The following is an 18,814-nucleotide window of genomic DNA, read 5'->3' as shown; positions in this document are numbered from 1 at the left end:
CTTTCCTCTCCTCCTCGTCTCTTCTCGGCTCGGTTGCGGGGGCGTGTGATGGTGGTAGTGGTGGTTTATGGCACTGTTACTCACACCAGTCCATTTCTTTCTCTCTGGCTCTAACCCTTCCTTTAGAGCTCTCAGAAGGGGAAGGAGGGGAGAGGTGGGGTGGCATTGGGCTGGGCACTGGCGGAGAGCGCAGAGGCACAGCAGGGGGTGAGCGGCTAAATATAGAGCAGCTTTGGAGGAATGATGTCATGGGCCGGCGCTGGAAGGCAGCGAGGTGCTCGCGTCTGCTGGACGAGCTGGGTCTGAGCGCACCGCAACAGCCTGTAGGACGAGGCCACAGATAAGCTACAGCAAGATGGCCAGTGGGCTTATCCCAAATCAATACAGCACACACACACACATACACACACATACATACACACACATACACACACATACACACACACGCTCCGACGAGATAAGCTCAGAACAAGATTGAGGCTCTGATGGGCAGAACGTTGCCCCTTTATTAGCTCGGCTCTGTAGTTGGAGTTGGTTGATTGTTTTGGTCGGTGTGTTTCTAATATCTCATAATACTCTCTTAAGGGTTCTTTATTGGTTCTGTTTAGAACCAAGGCAACTCCAAGAACCATTGGGATGCTTCAGATTGTTTAATGATGGTTCTTCACATTGTTAAATGTAACTCTTAAAAATAACAGGCCTTCAAACGGATCTTTGAGGGATGCCGTAGTACAACCACTTTTGGTTCTATAAAGAACCACATTTGTAGAAGTGAGAACAACCTTAAACAACCTAAATTGGCCAGGAACCTTCAGATCAAGTAAAGGTTCTTCACACACTGTTAGAAACATGCTTCTTTATTTAACCAAATGTGGTTCTCCTGTTGCATTGCTTAAAGAACCATTTAAAGCATATTTATTTTTAATAACGTAGAACATCTCAAAGAACCATATTGTGAAAGCTTCTAAGAACACTCTAGGCCACAAACAATTAAGCTACCACTTCAGGTTCCTTAAAGAACCATGTTTGGAAAGTTCAAGTTTGAAGAACCCATAAATTGGCAATGATGGGAAAGTTCTTTCTTCACATTCTCACGTTTCTTTTGCAAACAGGGTCTTTATAGAACCGACAGTGGTTGTTCTAGATCATCATGCAAAAAAAAACAAAACATTAAAGCACCTTCTACAGAGCTTCTCCAGTAGTGTGAAGAACCTTGTAACCCTTCTGTGAACCATTTAAAGCACCCAAATGGTTCTTTGGGTGGTATGGTTCTACGTCGAACCACTGCCATGGCTGTGGAACCCTTTAGAGTGTATTCTACACAAATGTAAGAGAGCTAATGCAATAGAGTCTGCCTTTACTAGAGAACCCTAAACTTAAAGTTCATCATAAACCGAATAAAGGAGATGTTAAATAACCGTAGAAGGTTACAGAACCAATTCTAAAAGGTTCTATGTACCAATAATGGTTCCACTACTATTAGAGTTCTGCTAAAAAAGGCTTCATCTGTCTGTTAACTCAACAAACGCACAGAGCCGGATAACTGGACCGGTTACACGTACTAGATAATACTCATTAATATTCATGTTTACTTTGATATTAATATTAACATCTGCCCAATTTCCATCAGGATGAGTTCATCAGGTTTACACACACACACACACACACACACACACACACACACACAGGGCCAAACCGTTTGTAAGCGAGCTCCTCGCAGCTCCCAGCACTCGAGCCGCTCACAGAGGCTGCATGTCCGGGCAGGCCGGCGCAGGTGTGTGCTGTTTGTCTTTGGTCATTGTTTTCTGTTTGGTGAAGCGCTACTTCCTCATGGCACTCCCTCAAGTCCCGCTTGTGGAGACCCTGCTGGAAATTTCTAGAGCCGCGTTGAGCCCGAAGATTAATTATGGGCTGTGATCTAAGGGAAAACCTCATACCTGAGCAGGTGGGATTGCTGTGAATGTGGACGTTCTCCTCACTGTAGTGGTTTTATGGTGGAGCGCGTCGTGGGGTTGCTCTGCTCGGCACGTTGGGAGTAAGGAAATGGGGGCAGGAGTCTTGATTGCCTGAGAGTGATGCAATAACACAAGCTTTTCAGGTCGATTTAGCTTTCGCGCAGCAGCGCTCGGGTGTAGGCGCTCATGGCCGAGAGCTGCAGGCCGGCTGCATCGGATTACGGATGCAATCGGACGATACGAAGATTTGATTTATTTATAATTGCATTTTGACCTGCAGCAGGTGTGATGGTGTTATGAATATGGTCGATTATTTATTTATTTATTTATTTATTATTATATTATTATTATTTCTTGCTTGAAATATCATTGTTTCAAATATATCAATATTTACAGTATAAGACCCAGCTCTACTTCCCGTGTTATTTTCATTGGAGACCATTTGAAAATTCTACTGTAAGTCCACTAAGATGCCCCGATAAATGTAACGCTTTCCTGACCGTTGCACTGGTTCACATGCAGGTACGTTGCCTTCCCAGCTCTACTGAGACTTCAGCAGCAGCGTACCCTGTTTAATGACCGTTAAATAACCGTGTAGCAGTTCATGCATGTTTAAAAAGGGCTTAAGAGAACCACAGTTAGGGAATCTGCTGCTGCTGCTGCTGTAAATAACCAGAGTACATGTCCTGTTATCGGCCACTATGGGAGCACCTGCCTGAGAGTTCGTTATCGACCTGTTGGAGCGTCCTCTTCTTTACGCCGTTTTCACTTCTTTGCAGAGTCTTGGCTCATATAGTGTTGGGCATTTGTTCTACCGGTACGTGGGGAACAAGGAAATGGAGGCGGGAGTCTTGATTGCCTGAGAGCGATGCAATAACTGAAGCTTTTCGGGTCGATTTAGCTTTCATACAGGAGCTCAGGTGTAGGCTTCGAGTCTCTGAGCTGCTCACCAGGGCTTGACTGATCTGTATCGGTTTACCCATAAAATCAGACGATGTTGAGATCAGAACGTCGGTGGAGATTTATAATAAAGCTCTGGAAACACTTCTTTTAAAGTTACGTAGATTTAGAAAATAAGAAAGGATCAATCTTAACTTTCAATAGAGATCAATGCAACTCATTTCTATTGATGTTATATAGAATATTTGATGCAGTGTAACGAACAAGTGCCAGATTCATGTAATGTTAGAAAGGTGAAGAAAAAAAAAAATGCTTTTGCTTTTGAATTTAATAATCAAAGTAATTGATAGATTACAAATGATCACTGTTATTGTAACCCTATATCTCCAAAAAGACAATTATACAGGAGATTTAATTCCAGGTCATTTTGGAGCTTTTTTATTGGTCCATTTATCATATAATTGTGACTCCATGTAAAGAACCGATGTTTACGTTACATATATAATGTGTAAAACAGCCAAATAGACAATTCACTATAATGTAATGGAGAAAATAAATGTTAAAATTATTACAATTATTGGAGTCTGTTGAATTTTTAAATTTGTAATAAATATCTACTGTATATTTCTACTCCTTAAGATCAATATTGAGGACACTACACATATCGGTCGAGCCCCAATCCAACCGGCTTCATTAAAAGTTCTTTCTAACTAATAATAGTATTTTCTATATGGATTCTATATGGTTATTTATTGATCAGTTAGGTCCATTTTTATTATAATTATGAAATTATGATGACATTCTGACAAAATATAAGGAACATCTGTCAGATTCACACTATTACAAAGCGACAAACTTGAAGAATGGAGGATGGCAATGTAATATTACCAGTATTGACATGAGCCGAAATGGAGTGTGTGTGAGTGAGTGTGTATATCTGTGTCCTGTAGGGCCTCAGCAGCGGGTAGCAGCAGGCAGGCGGGTGTTGGGCAATCCTGAGCGAAGCGGGTGGGGTGGAGAGGACAGGCGGTGTCAGAGACGTGGAGAGCAGCTGTTGTTGGAGCAGGTGCTGGCTCTGTCCTGCCCGGCCTGGCCTGGCCTAGCCTGGCTTCCGCGCCCCTGCGAGCGCTCACACGAGAGCATTCCCCCAGTGCTCTTAGAAAGAGAAGAGAGAGGGCTGCTGTTCTCCTGCTCTCTCAGCTCCTTTTTTAGCTTTTCTACAGCTGTGCTCACAAAGTTTGTTTTATCTCCTGCTTTAATGTCTCTGAATGGAAATCTGAGGAGGAGAATGTGTCCAGGGGCTTCGGCGCTCAGCAGTCGAGTCCCAATTTTTGCCTCAGGCGTCGCCTCAGCAGTTGACACCCTACTCCTCTCCCGCAAGCTAATTTAAGGCTGTGGCAGGACTGAGGCAGCTAGTCCTGCTGCATTCTGCGACTGTGTGTGATGGGAGAGTGTGTAGATGGAGAAAGAGGGAGAGAGAGTGGGTTTTAATAGACGTGTGGAGCTGGAGTGTGTGTGATGAGGCGTGCGAGGGGCTTGCTTTCGTGTGACACTGATGAGCACACACACGAGAGAGAGAGCGAGAGCGAGAGAGGCTGGGTTTTATGATGAAGATTTTCTTTATTTTATTTCATTTTTTTATTTATTTGCCTTTGAAGTGCTGTAGAAGATTAGATAAGACCAAATCTCTGAGGCTTTTATTAGACCGGCTGCATATCAGTGATGGATGTTGGTCAACATTCATTTATTATGGTTCCACACTGCAGCTGTGCTGATAATCCAGTTATTATTATTATCATTATTATTATTATTATTATTATATTACATTATTATATTGTACTCTTTTATTATATTATATTGTAGGAATGAATGGGGTACAATAGTGACCCTTAACTAACACACAAGTAACACCCAACCAACCCCTTTGGGTTCTTTGGCAACCTCTAGGCACTAACGTGACAACCACCTGGGATACCATACCTGCTTAGCAACCCAAAGAGCAACCCACTGAAAAACCATAGCAACCACCTAGCACCACCTTGCAAAGTCATATCACCACATAAGTCACCTTGCAACCACTTAGCAACATCATAGTAACCACTTGGAATACTATAGAAACTGCCAAGCAACCACCTTGCAACTCTACAGGCTGTAGACATCTAGCAACCACCTAGCAGCTTCATATCAAACACCTAGCAACCACTTAGCAACCACTTATAATACTATAGCAACTGCCAAGCAACCACCTTGCAACTCTACAGGCTGTAGACTTCTTGCAACCACCTAGCAGCTTCATATCTAACACCTGGCAACCACTTAGCAACATCATAGCAACCTTGAAGCAATAAAAGACTATAGATAGCTAGGAAACCACTTAGTAGCGCTATAGCAACCACCTAGCAACACCATAGTGACCACCTAGCAATGGCATATCAATCACGTAGCAACCATTTAGCAACCTCATAGCAACCACTTGGAATACTATAGCAACTGCCAAGCAACCACCTTGCAACAGTAAAAGACTATAGATATCCAGCAAACCACTTAGCAGCGCTATAGCAACCACCTAGCAACACCATAGTGACCACCTTGCAATGGCATATCAATCACGCAGCACCCCCCCCCCCCTCTTGGCTTATATGGTGCTGCCTGTGAACTTTGCACTGTGTTGTGTAACGCTTGGGGCTCCGGGCTGTAAAGGTGGAGGAGGCAGCTTGCTTTTATAGCCCATGATAAAAAGCAGCTGTAGGGACCGGAGCCGCTGCCCCTGATGATGCAGAGCTGTGTCTCCTTTTCGTCACAGTTTCATATTTCTTCAGGTATTGTGATATCATTGGCTAATCATACCATATCGACCACCTCTACGTTACACACACACACACACTCGCACACTGCAATGCCTAAATTCTCCTGCTGTGGACATTCGGCTCTGAGCGGCTTCATACGATGCTGGCATTTAAAATCAAACAAGGGGGGAAAAAAATCTCATTTTCTGAATAATCGCCGTTCCTGAAATGGCAAAGCATCTCCATGGCAACTTGTCACACTTGACCGGCCTGTTGTCCTCGTTCTTGGCAGCTCCTCCCTCGCTTCAGGAAGTTGTGGGAGATGACCAGACTGCTGCTGTAGAACCAGTAGGCTGCTATTATACCGATTATAGCCCAGCTTACCGACTGCGACAGATTTGCTGAGAGATGTTATGCACAGAGGTTGAAGTGTGTGTGTGTGTGTGTGTGTGTGTGTGTGTGTGTGTATAGTCTGTGTTTGCGTGTGTGGCAGTTTGTGTGTGATGGTCTTAGCTGTGTGTAATTGGTTTGTGTTTGTGGCTTGGCTGTAGGTTTTGTATGCGCGTGTGTATATATTTGTGTGTGTGTGTGTGTGTGTGTGTGTGTGTGTGTGTGTGTGTGTGTGTGTGTGTGTGTGTGTGTGAAGAGGCAGGCAGCACAAGGCCTGCCAAGTATCTCACAAGAGCACCTGCAGTGTGGCTTGCATCCGTTGCTTAGCAACATGCCTGAGTGTGTCCCCAGGTTCGGATGCCTTTAATTTTAGCTTGAAAATAGAGGGATGTGGACGTAGGAAAGGAAGGAGCACGTCTGAGGTTCTGCGCATGCCGACCGTCTTCCCAGATTGACCCACGTGACCTTTGTCCACCACGTTCAATAGTGTAGTAATGAATGCTGATGGTGCGCGCAGAACACTGGGGTTCATTTCCTTGCCTAGGCAAACCCAACACATCACACTGTACACCAGCGAGCGTCGTTGTGCAGCACTCCTAACACACTACGTTTGTATTTGTGTGTGTACACGCTATACACACACTCTGTCCAAATATTTGTGGACACCCCTTTAAATGAATGCGTTCAGCTACTTAAATTGCACACATTGTTGACACAGATGTGCAAATGCGCACACACACACACACACACACACACACACAGCTTGTGGAGCCCCTGTAGAGAAGGACTGCCAATAGAATAGGACTAGAGTGGTATAAAGCCCCCCAGCATTGAGCTGTGGAGCAGTGCATTAATAGATGGTGCTGTTTGGGATGAGTTGGTGACCTCCTGACATCACTATCGCTCATGTTGCAGAGTGCAATCAAATCCTCACAGCAATGCTCCTCCTTTTTTTCCCCCAGTTACTCCAACAAAAGCAGGATTATTGATTTATTTTAATGCCCTTGATTTTGTACTTAAGGCAAAAATAATAATAATAATAATAATAATAATAATAATTAAAAGTGAATAAAATAAATAAGTTTTATGCAAATGTTTGGACACCCTTGGTAAACATATGGTTGCCCTAGGAATCAAAATGAATATATTGTAAAAAACAAATGTAACAAAAGAAATTACAAATATCTAAATATATATATTTATTTTTTATTTTTTTATATATATATATATATAATATATTTATTTTTGATTCGTAGGGCATCCGGGGTTGCCTATAATTTTGCATAAGCCTGGATATAGATAGAGGGATAGATGGTGAGGGACAGAGGAAAGCACAGACAGAAACAAATGAGAACAAATGAGGAAGAGGAAGAGGATGGTGAGCGAGAGAGGTTGAAACTAAGCAGAGAGAGAGAGAGAAAAGGAGGGGGGCTAAATGGTGGCAGCAGCAGTGGAGACTAAACAAGAGAGGGAAAGAGGAGTGCTGGGGGGGTATAGAGCCAGAGAGAGACTGGGGGGGGGGGGTATAGAGCCGGAGAGAGACTGGGGGGGGTATAGAGCCAGAGAGAGACTGGGGGGGGGTATAGAGCAGGAGAGAGACTGGGGGGGGGGGTATAGAGACGGAGGGGGGGTATAGAGCAGGAGAGAGGGGGGGTTGGCTATAGAGGAGTGAGTGACTGAGGGGGAGAGAGGGAGGGGGGGGCAGCGATGACGGTAGCTGGAATGAAAAGCCTTTGTGTGCTTAATAACAGTCCTGGCGCTCAGCCAAGGACTCGGGGAGTATGGGATTAGGCTGAACAATCAGGACTGTAGGATCAAAACAAGGAGGCAGAAACGGCGAGGTCACAGCGCTACCATCTGCGCTGCCGCAGTGAGGGGGAGGGGAGCCAGCAGCCAGCCGAGGGGAGGGGTGAGGGTGGAGGGGGTGGAGAGGGTGTAGAGGAGGCCAGCCAGCAGCCAGCAGCCAGCCGCCGTCCGAGAGGGAGGGAGGGAGGAGGGCTCAGGGCTGGATGTACAGGCTCCACAGGCTGCAGTGAGGTGGCTGTATGCGGTGCTGGTTAACCGCCTCGCTGCCAGACGCCACGCCGGCTTCAGTGCCGGGCCAGGAGAGTTTATCACATTTTGAGATTTGTTGTATGGACAAAAGTATTGGGACACCTGGACATTTATTTATGTATTTATTTTCATTGGAGCAAGTGTGTTTCTACTGTCCCGGGATGGCTAATCGTCACATGCTCTGGTGGCACCTTAAATACAGTATATGTTCAAAAGTATTGGGACACCTGCACATAATTATTTTTTGTATTTTTTAGGATGTTAAAGTTGATTCAGAGTTGATTCTGCTTCTGTTGGACTGGCTGTCTCCTCTCTCCAGGGAAGAAGAGGCTTTCTAGGAGATTTTGAAAGAGCGTTGCTGTGAGAGTTTGATTGCATTCAGCAAAAAGAGCATTAGTGAGGTCAGGATGCTGGATGATGATGATGAAGATGATTATTATTACCACCCCACCTCATCCCATACAGAAGTACTGACTCAATCATTCAGTCGGCTCAGTGCTGTCAGCATCAACACTTAGCATTAGCGTGTTGCTAGTGAGAGTAGGCTAGCACCAGAGAACACACAAGCACACACACACACACACACACACTCACTGCACGAGGACCACAGGGCTGTTTTCACATCCGCCTGAATACAAATAAACCCAGCGATGCCGTCGGCTAACTCGTGATCACAGCGCCTCCGACGATCTTGCAAACCAGCCACACCGCACATGGCCTGAGCTATACTAACAACTCTAGCAGCTGTTTCATGCAGATTTAGGCTCATTTTGCAGGGCCATGCAACCCCTTCTCCACTCTGAGCTTTTATTATGAATAATTTTGATTATTTTTTATATTGTCTACTCCTGACCCAAAAATAAGATGCAAACCTGTAAAAAACAAAAATATATAATAATAATAATAATAAAATAATAATAAATACTGAGAGACATTTTTGCCCGTTCTGCCCAGCCCATACTCTCACCCTTCCACCTCCCAGCCCTAATCAGCCCTGTCAGTCAGTACCAGTAAACCTGCAGTAAGGCAGTGCTGGCTGCTGTCTCCACCACAGTTTCATCTGTTTCACACATTCTGCTGCTTCAGATACACTCTTAGAGCAGGGGTGTGTGTGGGTTTTTTGGGTTTTTTTTAATGTACCAATCAGTATAGTGTGTGTGTTTGAGTGTGTGTGTGTGTGTGTGCGTACACACAATGTGCTTTCCATTAGCGTACATGAGCATACGTTTCCCCCAGCCGGCCCCTCGGACACACTCCTCAGCGAGGCTGGCTGTGGCTTTTGTGTGTGCTGCTGTGGACGGGCTCTTTTATGCCTCAGCTGAATAGCTCACAGAAATGAGTGGTCTTCAATACTGGCATGCACAGGAGGCTCGGCTCACCCTTTCTCTCTTTCTGCTGCCTCTCTCGCTTTCTCTCTTTCTGCCTCTCGCTTGCTCGCTCGCGCTCTCACTCTCGCTCTCTACGTGCCGCCTCCTCTTTGTTTCTACCCGTTTCTCTCTCTCTCTCTCTCTTTCTCTTCTTTGGGAAAGTGGGGAAGCAGTTCTGCACTTCTTTTCACTTTGCATCAGCGTACAGCCATGTGAACAAATAAGGACACCCCCTGAAGACCTGTGTCATTTTGATCATATTTGAACATCTGGAGGCCTGATCTGGAGGCCTGATCTGGAGGCCTGATCTGGAGGCCTGAGAGATGGGGGTAATATGGTCCTGCTGGTCAGCTGGTTAAAGGATTTATCGGACAGTGGAGCGGCTGATTTCTGATTGTTCTGAGATCTTTAGAAAGCCCTTCCCAGACTCCTCTGCAGGCCTCAGAAAGCTACTCGGGCAGGGTTCGAAGGCAGGAAGGTACCGAGCCACGTCCCAATTGAATGTTTGTATAAAATGCTACCTGCTTAGATACCAGTATCTTGCTGATTTGTGAAGGCAGTGTAGTTATAGCTCGATTATTGCCTCGCTAGTTATAGTTATTACACACACACACACACACACACACACACACACACACACTCCTGTTTTTCCTGTTGGGTTCAGTTGCCAATGTCTCAGTTGAAACGCAAAACTGCCCAAGACAGGGTATTCTTGCTTGGTCCGGACCAAGAGAACCAAACTACAGCATATACACACACACACACACGCGCACACACACGCGCACACACACCCTTCATATACGCCAAAATACCGAGGTTTTCATTGGATGTCCTCATTGTATCACACGTTTCAGAAGCGATTGTTTTTAAGGACCCGTCGCAGGTGTTTACTGTTTGTTTCTGCATGTCTGTCTCTGTCCGGCCGCTCTTCGTCTCTCTGGGTCCGGCATGTTTTTCCGAGTGTGTTGGTTGAAGGGGGCCAAGTGGCGGGCTTGTTTGGAGTGTGTGTACATAAGAAGTGTGGGAGGTCCGCTCTGTAAACACTCCGAAACAACTCTCGGCCCTCAGCCGGGCCGCCGCTTGATCCCGCCGAGGCGGCGCTCGAATGCCAGCCCTGGGAAAAAAGAGCTGTGTGTGTGTGTGTGTGTGTGTGTGTGTGTGTGTGTGTGTGTTTAGGACCACACTTCACTGTCCGTGCTCATGAATTCATTGCGCTGATTGATTCAGGTTGCGAAGTCCACTCTCTTTTCTTGCCGCAGGCTGTTTTTTTGGCGAAATGTTACAGGCCTCGCTTTATTCCGGCCCACCCGTCGCGGTGATTTGGCCACGTTTGGGCGGGCGGCTCTGTGGAGCTGTTGTTTCATCCCTGTTTGTTTAAAAGCTTGAAACACCTGCTTCGTTAACGAAGCTGGAGCGTGCGAGCTGCTTTGGCTTGCTTTGCTGCTCTCTTTTCATCAGCAGAGTGAGGTCTGGCACAGGGCTGCAAACCTATTACACTGAGATCCTGTAAAATGCTTCGAGATGTTTATAGGAACCTTGAAGGCAGCGCCATTGTTGGACTGTCTCTCCCTCTCGCGCTCTCTCTCTCTTTCTGTCTCGGAGTTTCTTCTGTCCCTGTTTCACTGTTGTTCGACTATACTCAGCTATTGGACAGTTTACTGGATCTGTAGATGGCGCTCCATGTTGGATATGTAGTCGTAAAAAGTCATTGCTGCCGTATTATATTATACTCTTCTGTGCGTATATATATATTTTTATTATTATTATTATTATTTATTTATTTATTTATTTTCCCCATTACTTTGCTACGTTCAGCTCCCAGGTGTTTGTAGTGGTCCCACTCTGAACTGATATCTTTTGTTATTGGTATTGTTATTGGTTTGGTATTTGTCGCCTACTGATGTGAAATAGATGTTTAATATAATATAGTTGTAAATGTGCTCTGACTGAGTTTCATTTCTAACCAGCTGTAAGTCACATGCTTTAGGCAACGTGGTCAGAAATGGTGGATAAAAAAAAACATTGCAAACACCATAAAGGCTCTAAAACCATATGTCAACTTTTCATATTCTACTGTAACTGCAAACCATACTTTTACCCTCTGAGAATGCTCTTCACTGCTGCCTGCTATGACACATGTGATACCTAGAGGGCGCCAAGCGCCGCTCTGCTAGCGATTAAACCCAAGGGTCGAAGTGACTTGGGCTTAAATGAGCCAATACCTGAATGGGACCTGATCAGTCCGAAGTAGGGGTCACATTCCTATCCTTCAAAGCCATGAGCATGTTGGATGCTGCCGGACTCGCAACTGTTCTGGTACGTCCTGATAACACTCCTCACTGCTGCAGGCTGGGAATAATGTCTGTTAATGGTGGCTGGAGGACGCCTGCTAAAACACACAGCGGTAAAAACAAAGGATCGGCAATGAATCAGGCTTAAATTAGCCAATATCAGTCTATTAAAATATGCCTGCATGGACCCTGATCGCTAGAAATGGCATGAAAGGCATTATTTGCAACTCATTTTCTAGTTTAATCAACTACAGTCCTGAGTAAGAGTCTCATTCCTTCTCTGCAAAGCCGTAGGCATGTTAGCTGCTGCCTGTAGTGAATTATGGCTGTAAACTAGCTCCTCACTACAGCCTCTAAACTCTTCTGGTAGCTTCTAAAAACACTCCTCACTGCTGCAGGCTGGGAATAATGTCTAGTATTGGTGGCTAGAGGATTCCAGAGGGAGCTCTGCTAAAATACAGCAGTAAAAGCAAAGAATCGGAAGTGGATCAGGCTTAAAATAGCAGATACGCAGCCCATTAAATTATGCTTGGATCAGCCCTGAACGTTAAAAATGAAATCATGGATGTCCAAATGTTTGTGGACGCCTCTTCTAATATATGCATTCTGCTTCTTTAAGTTGCACAGCTTGTCTAGTCCCTGTGGCGAAGTACTGCCAATGGTGGTGGTGCTCCATCCAATACTTTTGGGATGAGTTGGTGGATTAGGAATGCTCTTGTCACTGAATGCAATCAAATCCTCACAGCAATGCTCCTCCTCCAAAATCTAGTAGAAAGCCTTTCCTTCTTCTCTGGACAGTAGAGACAGTTACTCCAACAGAAGCAGGATCAGCTCTTTTTAATAGTCTTGATTTCAGAAGAAACAATGACTGAGCAGGTGTCCCAATACTTTTCTCCAAATAGTATATTTACAGAGATGCACAGCGGTAAAAACAAAGGATCGGAAGTGGATCAGGCTTAAAATAGCAGATATGCAGCCCATAAAATTATGCCTGGATCAGCCCTGATTGTTAAAAATGGCAAAAATCGCATCATTTCCGTCTGATTTCCGAAAGTTAACAGCTGCAGCGAGGACGTTTTCCCAAGTACCAGTCTTATTCCTTCCATTTGTTGCCAGAGCCCAAGTGACCATATAAAGAATAGCAGCCAGATTCATATTATATTAAAAAGTGAAAAAATTGGCAGAAATGGAGAAACAAGGTTTTTGCGGGACAGCGACGATATGCGCTGGTTTGTAGCTTTAAGACTTCATGGTTGGATGAGAGCAAAGGTGGCCATGTGATCCTGAGCTTTAATTAAATATTCATACCGGTGGATGTGCGCTGGCTGCAGGGATGGGGGGGGAGTGGCTGGTTTTTGGGTGTGTGCCTGGTGGTGATGTCATGTGTAACGTTATCCTGCCTCCTTTATGAGGTTTGGTGCATTAGTGTTCCTCAGCCTGGCCTGCTGTCTGCACCATCAATAATTTAAAACGTCTCTATAGAGGCAACACACACACACACACACACACACACACACACACTGGCTGCCTCAGTTGAATGCATATACAGAAAAGCCAGGATTACTCTGAAGCTGTATGTTTGTGTGCATCCTGCTTGTTCTCCTCTCCCTCATGCTGTGAAGTTTGGGCTGATATTCCAGGGATTCGGTGGAGATGTGCCTCCCTTCTGGCACATAAATAAATAAATAAATAAATAAAATCCACCAATCGCGCGGTAGGCTGTCGCTATTAAGTGGATGCAGTATTGATTGAATGTAATGGGAGCTTTGTTATCCTGCGCTGGCCCTCCGCAGCAGGGTGAACGGCTGGGCTGGGCTGTGCTGGTCTGATCTGGTCAGTTTCTGAGTTGAAGAGCAGCTTTAGGTCCAGATGTTTTCGTCTGATCTCACAGAAGGTTGCAGACGATCCCCCTCCCTCACCAGTCAGTGTGTGTTTACTGTGAGAGGATTCTGATCAGTTACAGCTGCAGATGAGCTTCTGTGGAAATCAAGATGTTTCTGTCCGTCAACAAAAGTCCAATTTGGACATAAATGTCCAAATGTTTCTGGACACCCCTTCTAATACATGCATTCAGCTACTTTAAGCACAGCTTGTCTAGTCCCTGTAGAGAAGTACTGCCAATATAATAGACATGACCCTATTGGCACCATGCTACCTAACGCCAGGTGTGGGCAAGAGGGGTATAAAGCCCCCCTCAGCGTTGAGCTGTGGAGCAGTGGAAGAACTGTGTTCTCTGGAGTGATGGTGGTGGAGCTCCATCCACTTTTGGGATGAGTTGGGGGATTCGGGATGCTCTTGTCTCTGAATGCAATCAAATCCTCACAGCAATGCTCCTCCAAAATCTAGTAGAAAGTCTTCTTCCCTCGACAGTAGAGACAGTTACTCCAACAAAAGCACGATAAGCTCTTTTTAATACCCTTGATTTCAGTAGAAACAATGACTGAGCAGGTGTCCCAATACTTCTGTCCAAATAGTGTATTTACTGAGATACTGCAGTATGTGATTAGCACTTTCTATGATTCAGACAGAATCATTTATTTATTATAGAAACCCAACCAACCACATGAGATACCACAGCCACATGGTAGTAACCACCTGAGACAGCATAACCATCATGGATACCGTAGCGCCCGCCTAGTAACCACCTAGCAGCATCGCACCATCCACTAATTTGTTCCAACTCTGCGCAAAGCCATATGGCAACACCTTATCAATCACCTAGCAACCACCTGTAATACCAAAGAGCATCCTTCAACACTTATCAACCACTTTTTTTATGCCATTCCATAAGGTCCACCTAGGATACCGTAGCAGTCACCTAGCAACCAAGGATGAACCACCTGCTTCCAACCAGCCTGGGCAACTGTGCTTTTCCACAGACGTCCTCTGTTTTGGTCCGGAGGCCAATTTCTCTGCAGCTCTCTTTTCCACAGTTCGTGTGTGTGTGTGTGTGTGTGTGTGTGTGTGTGTGTGTGTGTGTGTGTGTTTGCACGTGCACACTGGTTTCTGGCACTGTTGTTGGTGACTCAGCAGAAAGCGAAGGGTACAGAGAGAGTGATGGAGATGGAGGTGAAGCAGAATTTGGGCTAGAGTGGCCTAAAGCAGGCCTGGCCGAGGGTTCTGTTCGGTACAGTGTTTTGGGCCGAGATTCGTCTGAAGGCTGCCGGGTAAACGCTCCGTTTTCCAGCCCATCGATACGCCGTTGCCGTGCTGCTGTTGCTCACGCTGTGCTTGCTTAGTGCTCTCCTCCTGACTGATCGATGCTCTGCCTTTCTCTTTCACTGTCCTCCTCTCTCTCTCTCTCTCTCTCTCTCTCTCTCTCTCCCCTACTCTGGTGTCGTGAAAGCTGAGCGGCCGTGGCGTCAGAGCTCGCTGCTGCCGACTCGCCTTTTCAGGAGCACAGTCGGTCATTTGCTGTTGCTTTCAGAGAGAAACGTCCCTCCCTCTGATTGGCCTGATGACCTGTCCATGCTCTACCCCCAGCCACGTCCTTCCATAGCTGCCGGGAGGCCGGGAAAGCCGTCCGGATCGCTACTAAAACTCCCGTTCTGCCAGGATTTGGTGTCTAGTTTTGGTTATTGATTTGGATATTGATATTGTTGTTGGGGGGCGGGGCTATTTGTGATGGCATAGCCTGCACCATATTCTCCACACACTGACAGGGCTGTGTTTTGGCAAGAGCCTGGTGATGTGTATCACAATGCAGGGGCTTCAGTTCCTTATCATGCAGTGACTGTAATCCTGTAGGCTAAGGAATATATCATTTTATATATAGTGGTAATTTTTATCCAATCAGAACAGTGGGATCTGAGTGGCGTGTACAACACTGCCATCTAGTGGCCGATGTTTAGACGCAACACTAAATGAACCACTGTTGAGTCTGTAGAGTGTGGGGTGGTGGTCTTTTTAAACGACCCCCAGCCAACCACATGATGTACCACAGCAACCACTTGGCAACATGGCACTTGTAACCACCTAGGATACCATAGTGGCAGCCTAGCAACCACCTAGCATCATTCTCTGCGATGCCCTTCAGGGAAGCTTCTCTATCGCGGTGTGGATCGTATCCCCAGGTTCTTGCCAACGCACCGCCCTAATTCGGGACAGCCCTGCAGAGCGTCGTCAGTTATGATCCGGAAATTCATTATTAATTATTAGATCTAAAATCCAGCAGGTTTATGACCATTTTTCCTCCGTTCATAAGCTTGAAGGTTCTCTCCCGCAGTCTCTCTCTCTCTCCACCCTTGGGCTCTATTGTATTGGAAAGGAAAGAGGGGAGGGGTGAGCTCTTGATTAGGAAACCAGACCCAAGGAGCTGAAGAGCTCTGCAGAGGATATTGATTAAAGAAAACCTGCTCTACACCTCTCTCTCTCTCTCTCTCTCTCTCTCTCTCTCTCTCTCTCTCTCTCTCTCTCTTTCCCTCTCTCCCCTCTCTCTTACAAGGAAAGTAGCTCTGTAGCTCCGCCTTCCAATGGAAAAGCTTGTGCTGGGATTGGTTGTTCTTGTTTTGCGGTAGACGCCTGCCTCCTAATCACGATCACACTGGGGTATTATATTATATTGGACTGCGAGACTGAATTCTGAATGTAAGGTCTGAGTGTCCGGGCTGGTGTGTGTGTGTGTGTGTGTGCGCTGCTTCTCCTGCAGAAATGCTTATTCAGACGAGGCTCTGCACCTGCCCTCAATTCCAGGCTTCTTGCCCGTCCCTGCCTGTTCTAGTTATGCCAGCAGTGGCTGATGCTGAAGTTCTATGGTCGATTATTTTCGTCTGAATCGGCTGATTGACACTTTTGGAGGATTTTTTAATCCCTGTGTTCTCCTCCAATGCTACGATGCTACCTGGGCTGGGAGGGAACTTCTTCCACCATCTTTTCAAACTGTTGCAAACACAACATCACTGGAGCTCTACATGCTTGGAGGAGAACACTGACGTCTAAGCTTACACTGACTAGCGTTGTCAGTGATTGGGGGAGAGGGAGGACTGTCCTGCCCACCAAGAGAACACAAACATGCTGTCTAGTGACTCTGACCTTGATCTGTGCCATCACCTGTGGTCTCATGGGCTAATGGCACTTGGCTAATTGGCTAATTACCAGATCTCCGTTCAATTCCCACAACACTAGACGGGTGATGACCATCACGTGAAGACGGCCACCACCCAAACTGTTGCTGATGCAGCATAGCTAGGCAACCAGCGTGCTCAGAGGACCTGCACTGCCCACCCCAGGAGTGCCATCAACCCACCCCTGAGAGGGCAAGGCCAATTGTGCTGACCATGGCTGCTGATGGCAAGCAGCATGACCCGGGATTTCCTGTGCTAGGATTCCTGTGCTATTATTTTGATCAGTTTTAACCTCCGCTCTGCTTCTGCACTGGAAGCTCAGTGGCGGCGGTCTGAGACACCAGGGCGTGGTCTGGGAGAAGGGGGCCAGGCTGGCACCACCTCTGGTCTCTATTGCTTCACTCTTCTAGTAGATTTGTAACAGTTGCACTGGATCTCCCGCAGACTTTGAACCCCTTCTCATTTAATTCTTCTAAAATCCAAGCAGAGCTACACCTGAGAAGGTGCGTGTCCAAGTTGGAGCTGGTTCTCCAGTTCGAGAGGTCAGAAGAAGGCCTTGTCCTTCTCTCAAGTAGCTGATCTGAGAAGGGATCAAGGCCTTGTTATACTACCTGTACCATAGCAGCCCTCTCTGATGGCTTTTTGAGCACCTCTGGTAAAATATAGTCCATAGTAGAGCTGGGCGATATGATGATTTTCTATTGTATCGTGATAAAATTCATCGTGACACGCGATATACTTTTCTAATCATATGGAGGAGACTGTTAGTGCTAATAAACACTGATCAGCTGCAGGTTTCATTACTCACAGTGTGATTAGACTGAAGGGTTAATTAGACAAAGAGCAGCAGATGTTGAGTAGAAATCACTGTATTCAGTACAGGAGAGGATCTGAATAGTAGTTTATAAGAATCTGATCCTGATGTTTTTAGTCTGATTACATGTATCGTGATATTGAATATCGTGATATTGTATTTTTACCATATCGTCCAGCCCTACTCCATATAATATAGAGTCAGTGCAGTTTGCTCATGTCTCCAGTATTTCTCCAGGATGTGTATCTCGTTTTAGCGTTCCTTTTTTTTTTAATATCTCTCCCCCTGTCTGTCCCCGCCCCCTCGCCTCGGGAAGGTGCACACATACAAGATGAAGTAAACACTTTGCTATGCGGAAGCCGGAGCCTCTTCCACATGCTGCCTATGTAGGTCACGATGACTCATATTTTTGTTCTTTTTTTTCTGCACGTTTCACAAGCCCACGGATTTTTGCACTCCATGGCTTCTCAGATTCAGCAGACGAGAGAAGGAGAGAGAGAGAGAGAGAGAGAGAGAGAGAGAGCGAGGTGGAGCCTGTGCTGTTGGATGAGGCGAGGGATTTTTGGACAGCGTTATTGGTGCCCCCCCCCACCCCCTCCGTTTCTGCTGTAGTTAGCATGTTAAGACGAGCGGCTTTATTCGGACGCTGGAAAGAACCGGAGTCTCGTCCAGTTTGTTGTTTTGTTGTGGTGGTTTGAGATGTGCAGCGCGACCCCCAAAAGATGCAAGATGATAGGAGCACCCAGTGCTTTCACCCTTGGTCACCGCTGGAGTTATTGAGGACACGGTGCAGCCGCCATGTCACTCAGCGTCAGAAGTCACCCTCCTCCTCCTCCTCCTCCTCCTCTCAAGCCCTGCACTCCCCCAGGCCCTCATTTCGTAAAGGAGACTGCAGCACGAGTCCGTCTCGATGCCTGGCTGGCAGTGGGTTGAAGATGGCACACGAGACGGTTAGCTTCTTTCTCTGCGCTCGTCACAACAGGAAAATAATTCAGGATTTTATTAAAGAAATAACAAGCAAATAAAACACACGTATGTAAATACACTATGTGGACAAAAGTATTGGGACAGATGCTTTTTCTTTCTTTTCTTTTCTTTTCTTTCTTCCGAAATCCAGGGTATCCTGCTTTTGTTGGAGTAACTGTCTCTACTGTCCAGAGAAGAAGGCTTTCTATGAAAGGAACTAGTCTACT

General features: G+C 46.0%; 1 protein-coding gene across 3 annotated transcripts in view; it reads left to right on the top strand.

The window, feature by feature from the left end:
- ankrd11 (ankyrin repeat domain 11) overlaps positions 1–18,814 on the top strand; it is a 162,460-nt gene that overhangs the window by 78,230 nt on the left and 65,416 nt on the right. The window contains exon 1 of one of the 3 annotated variants that reach the window (XM_072670940.1): positions 164–207. The exons of the other annotated variants lie outside the window; for them this stretch is intronic. The gene's annotated coding sequence lies outside the window, so the exon portion shown is untranslated. Of the gene's footprint in view, positions 1–163; positions 208–18,814 lie in introns of those variants that run through there. 3 annotated transcript variants of the gene reach the window in all.

The sequence above is a fragment of the Salminus brasiliensis genome, chromosome 25, assembly GCF_030463535.1.
Source record: "Salminus brasiliensis chromosome 25, fSalBra1.hap2, whole genome shotgun sequence".
Lineage (NCBI taxonomy): Eukaryota > Metazoa > Chordata > Actinopteri > Characiformes > Bryconidae > Salminus > Salminus brasiliensis.
This window is presented reverse-complemented; position numbering and strand designations above follow the sequence as displayed.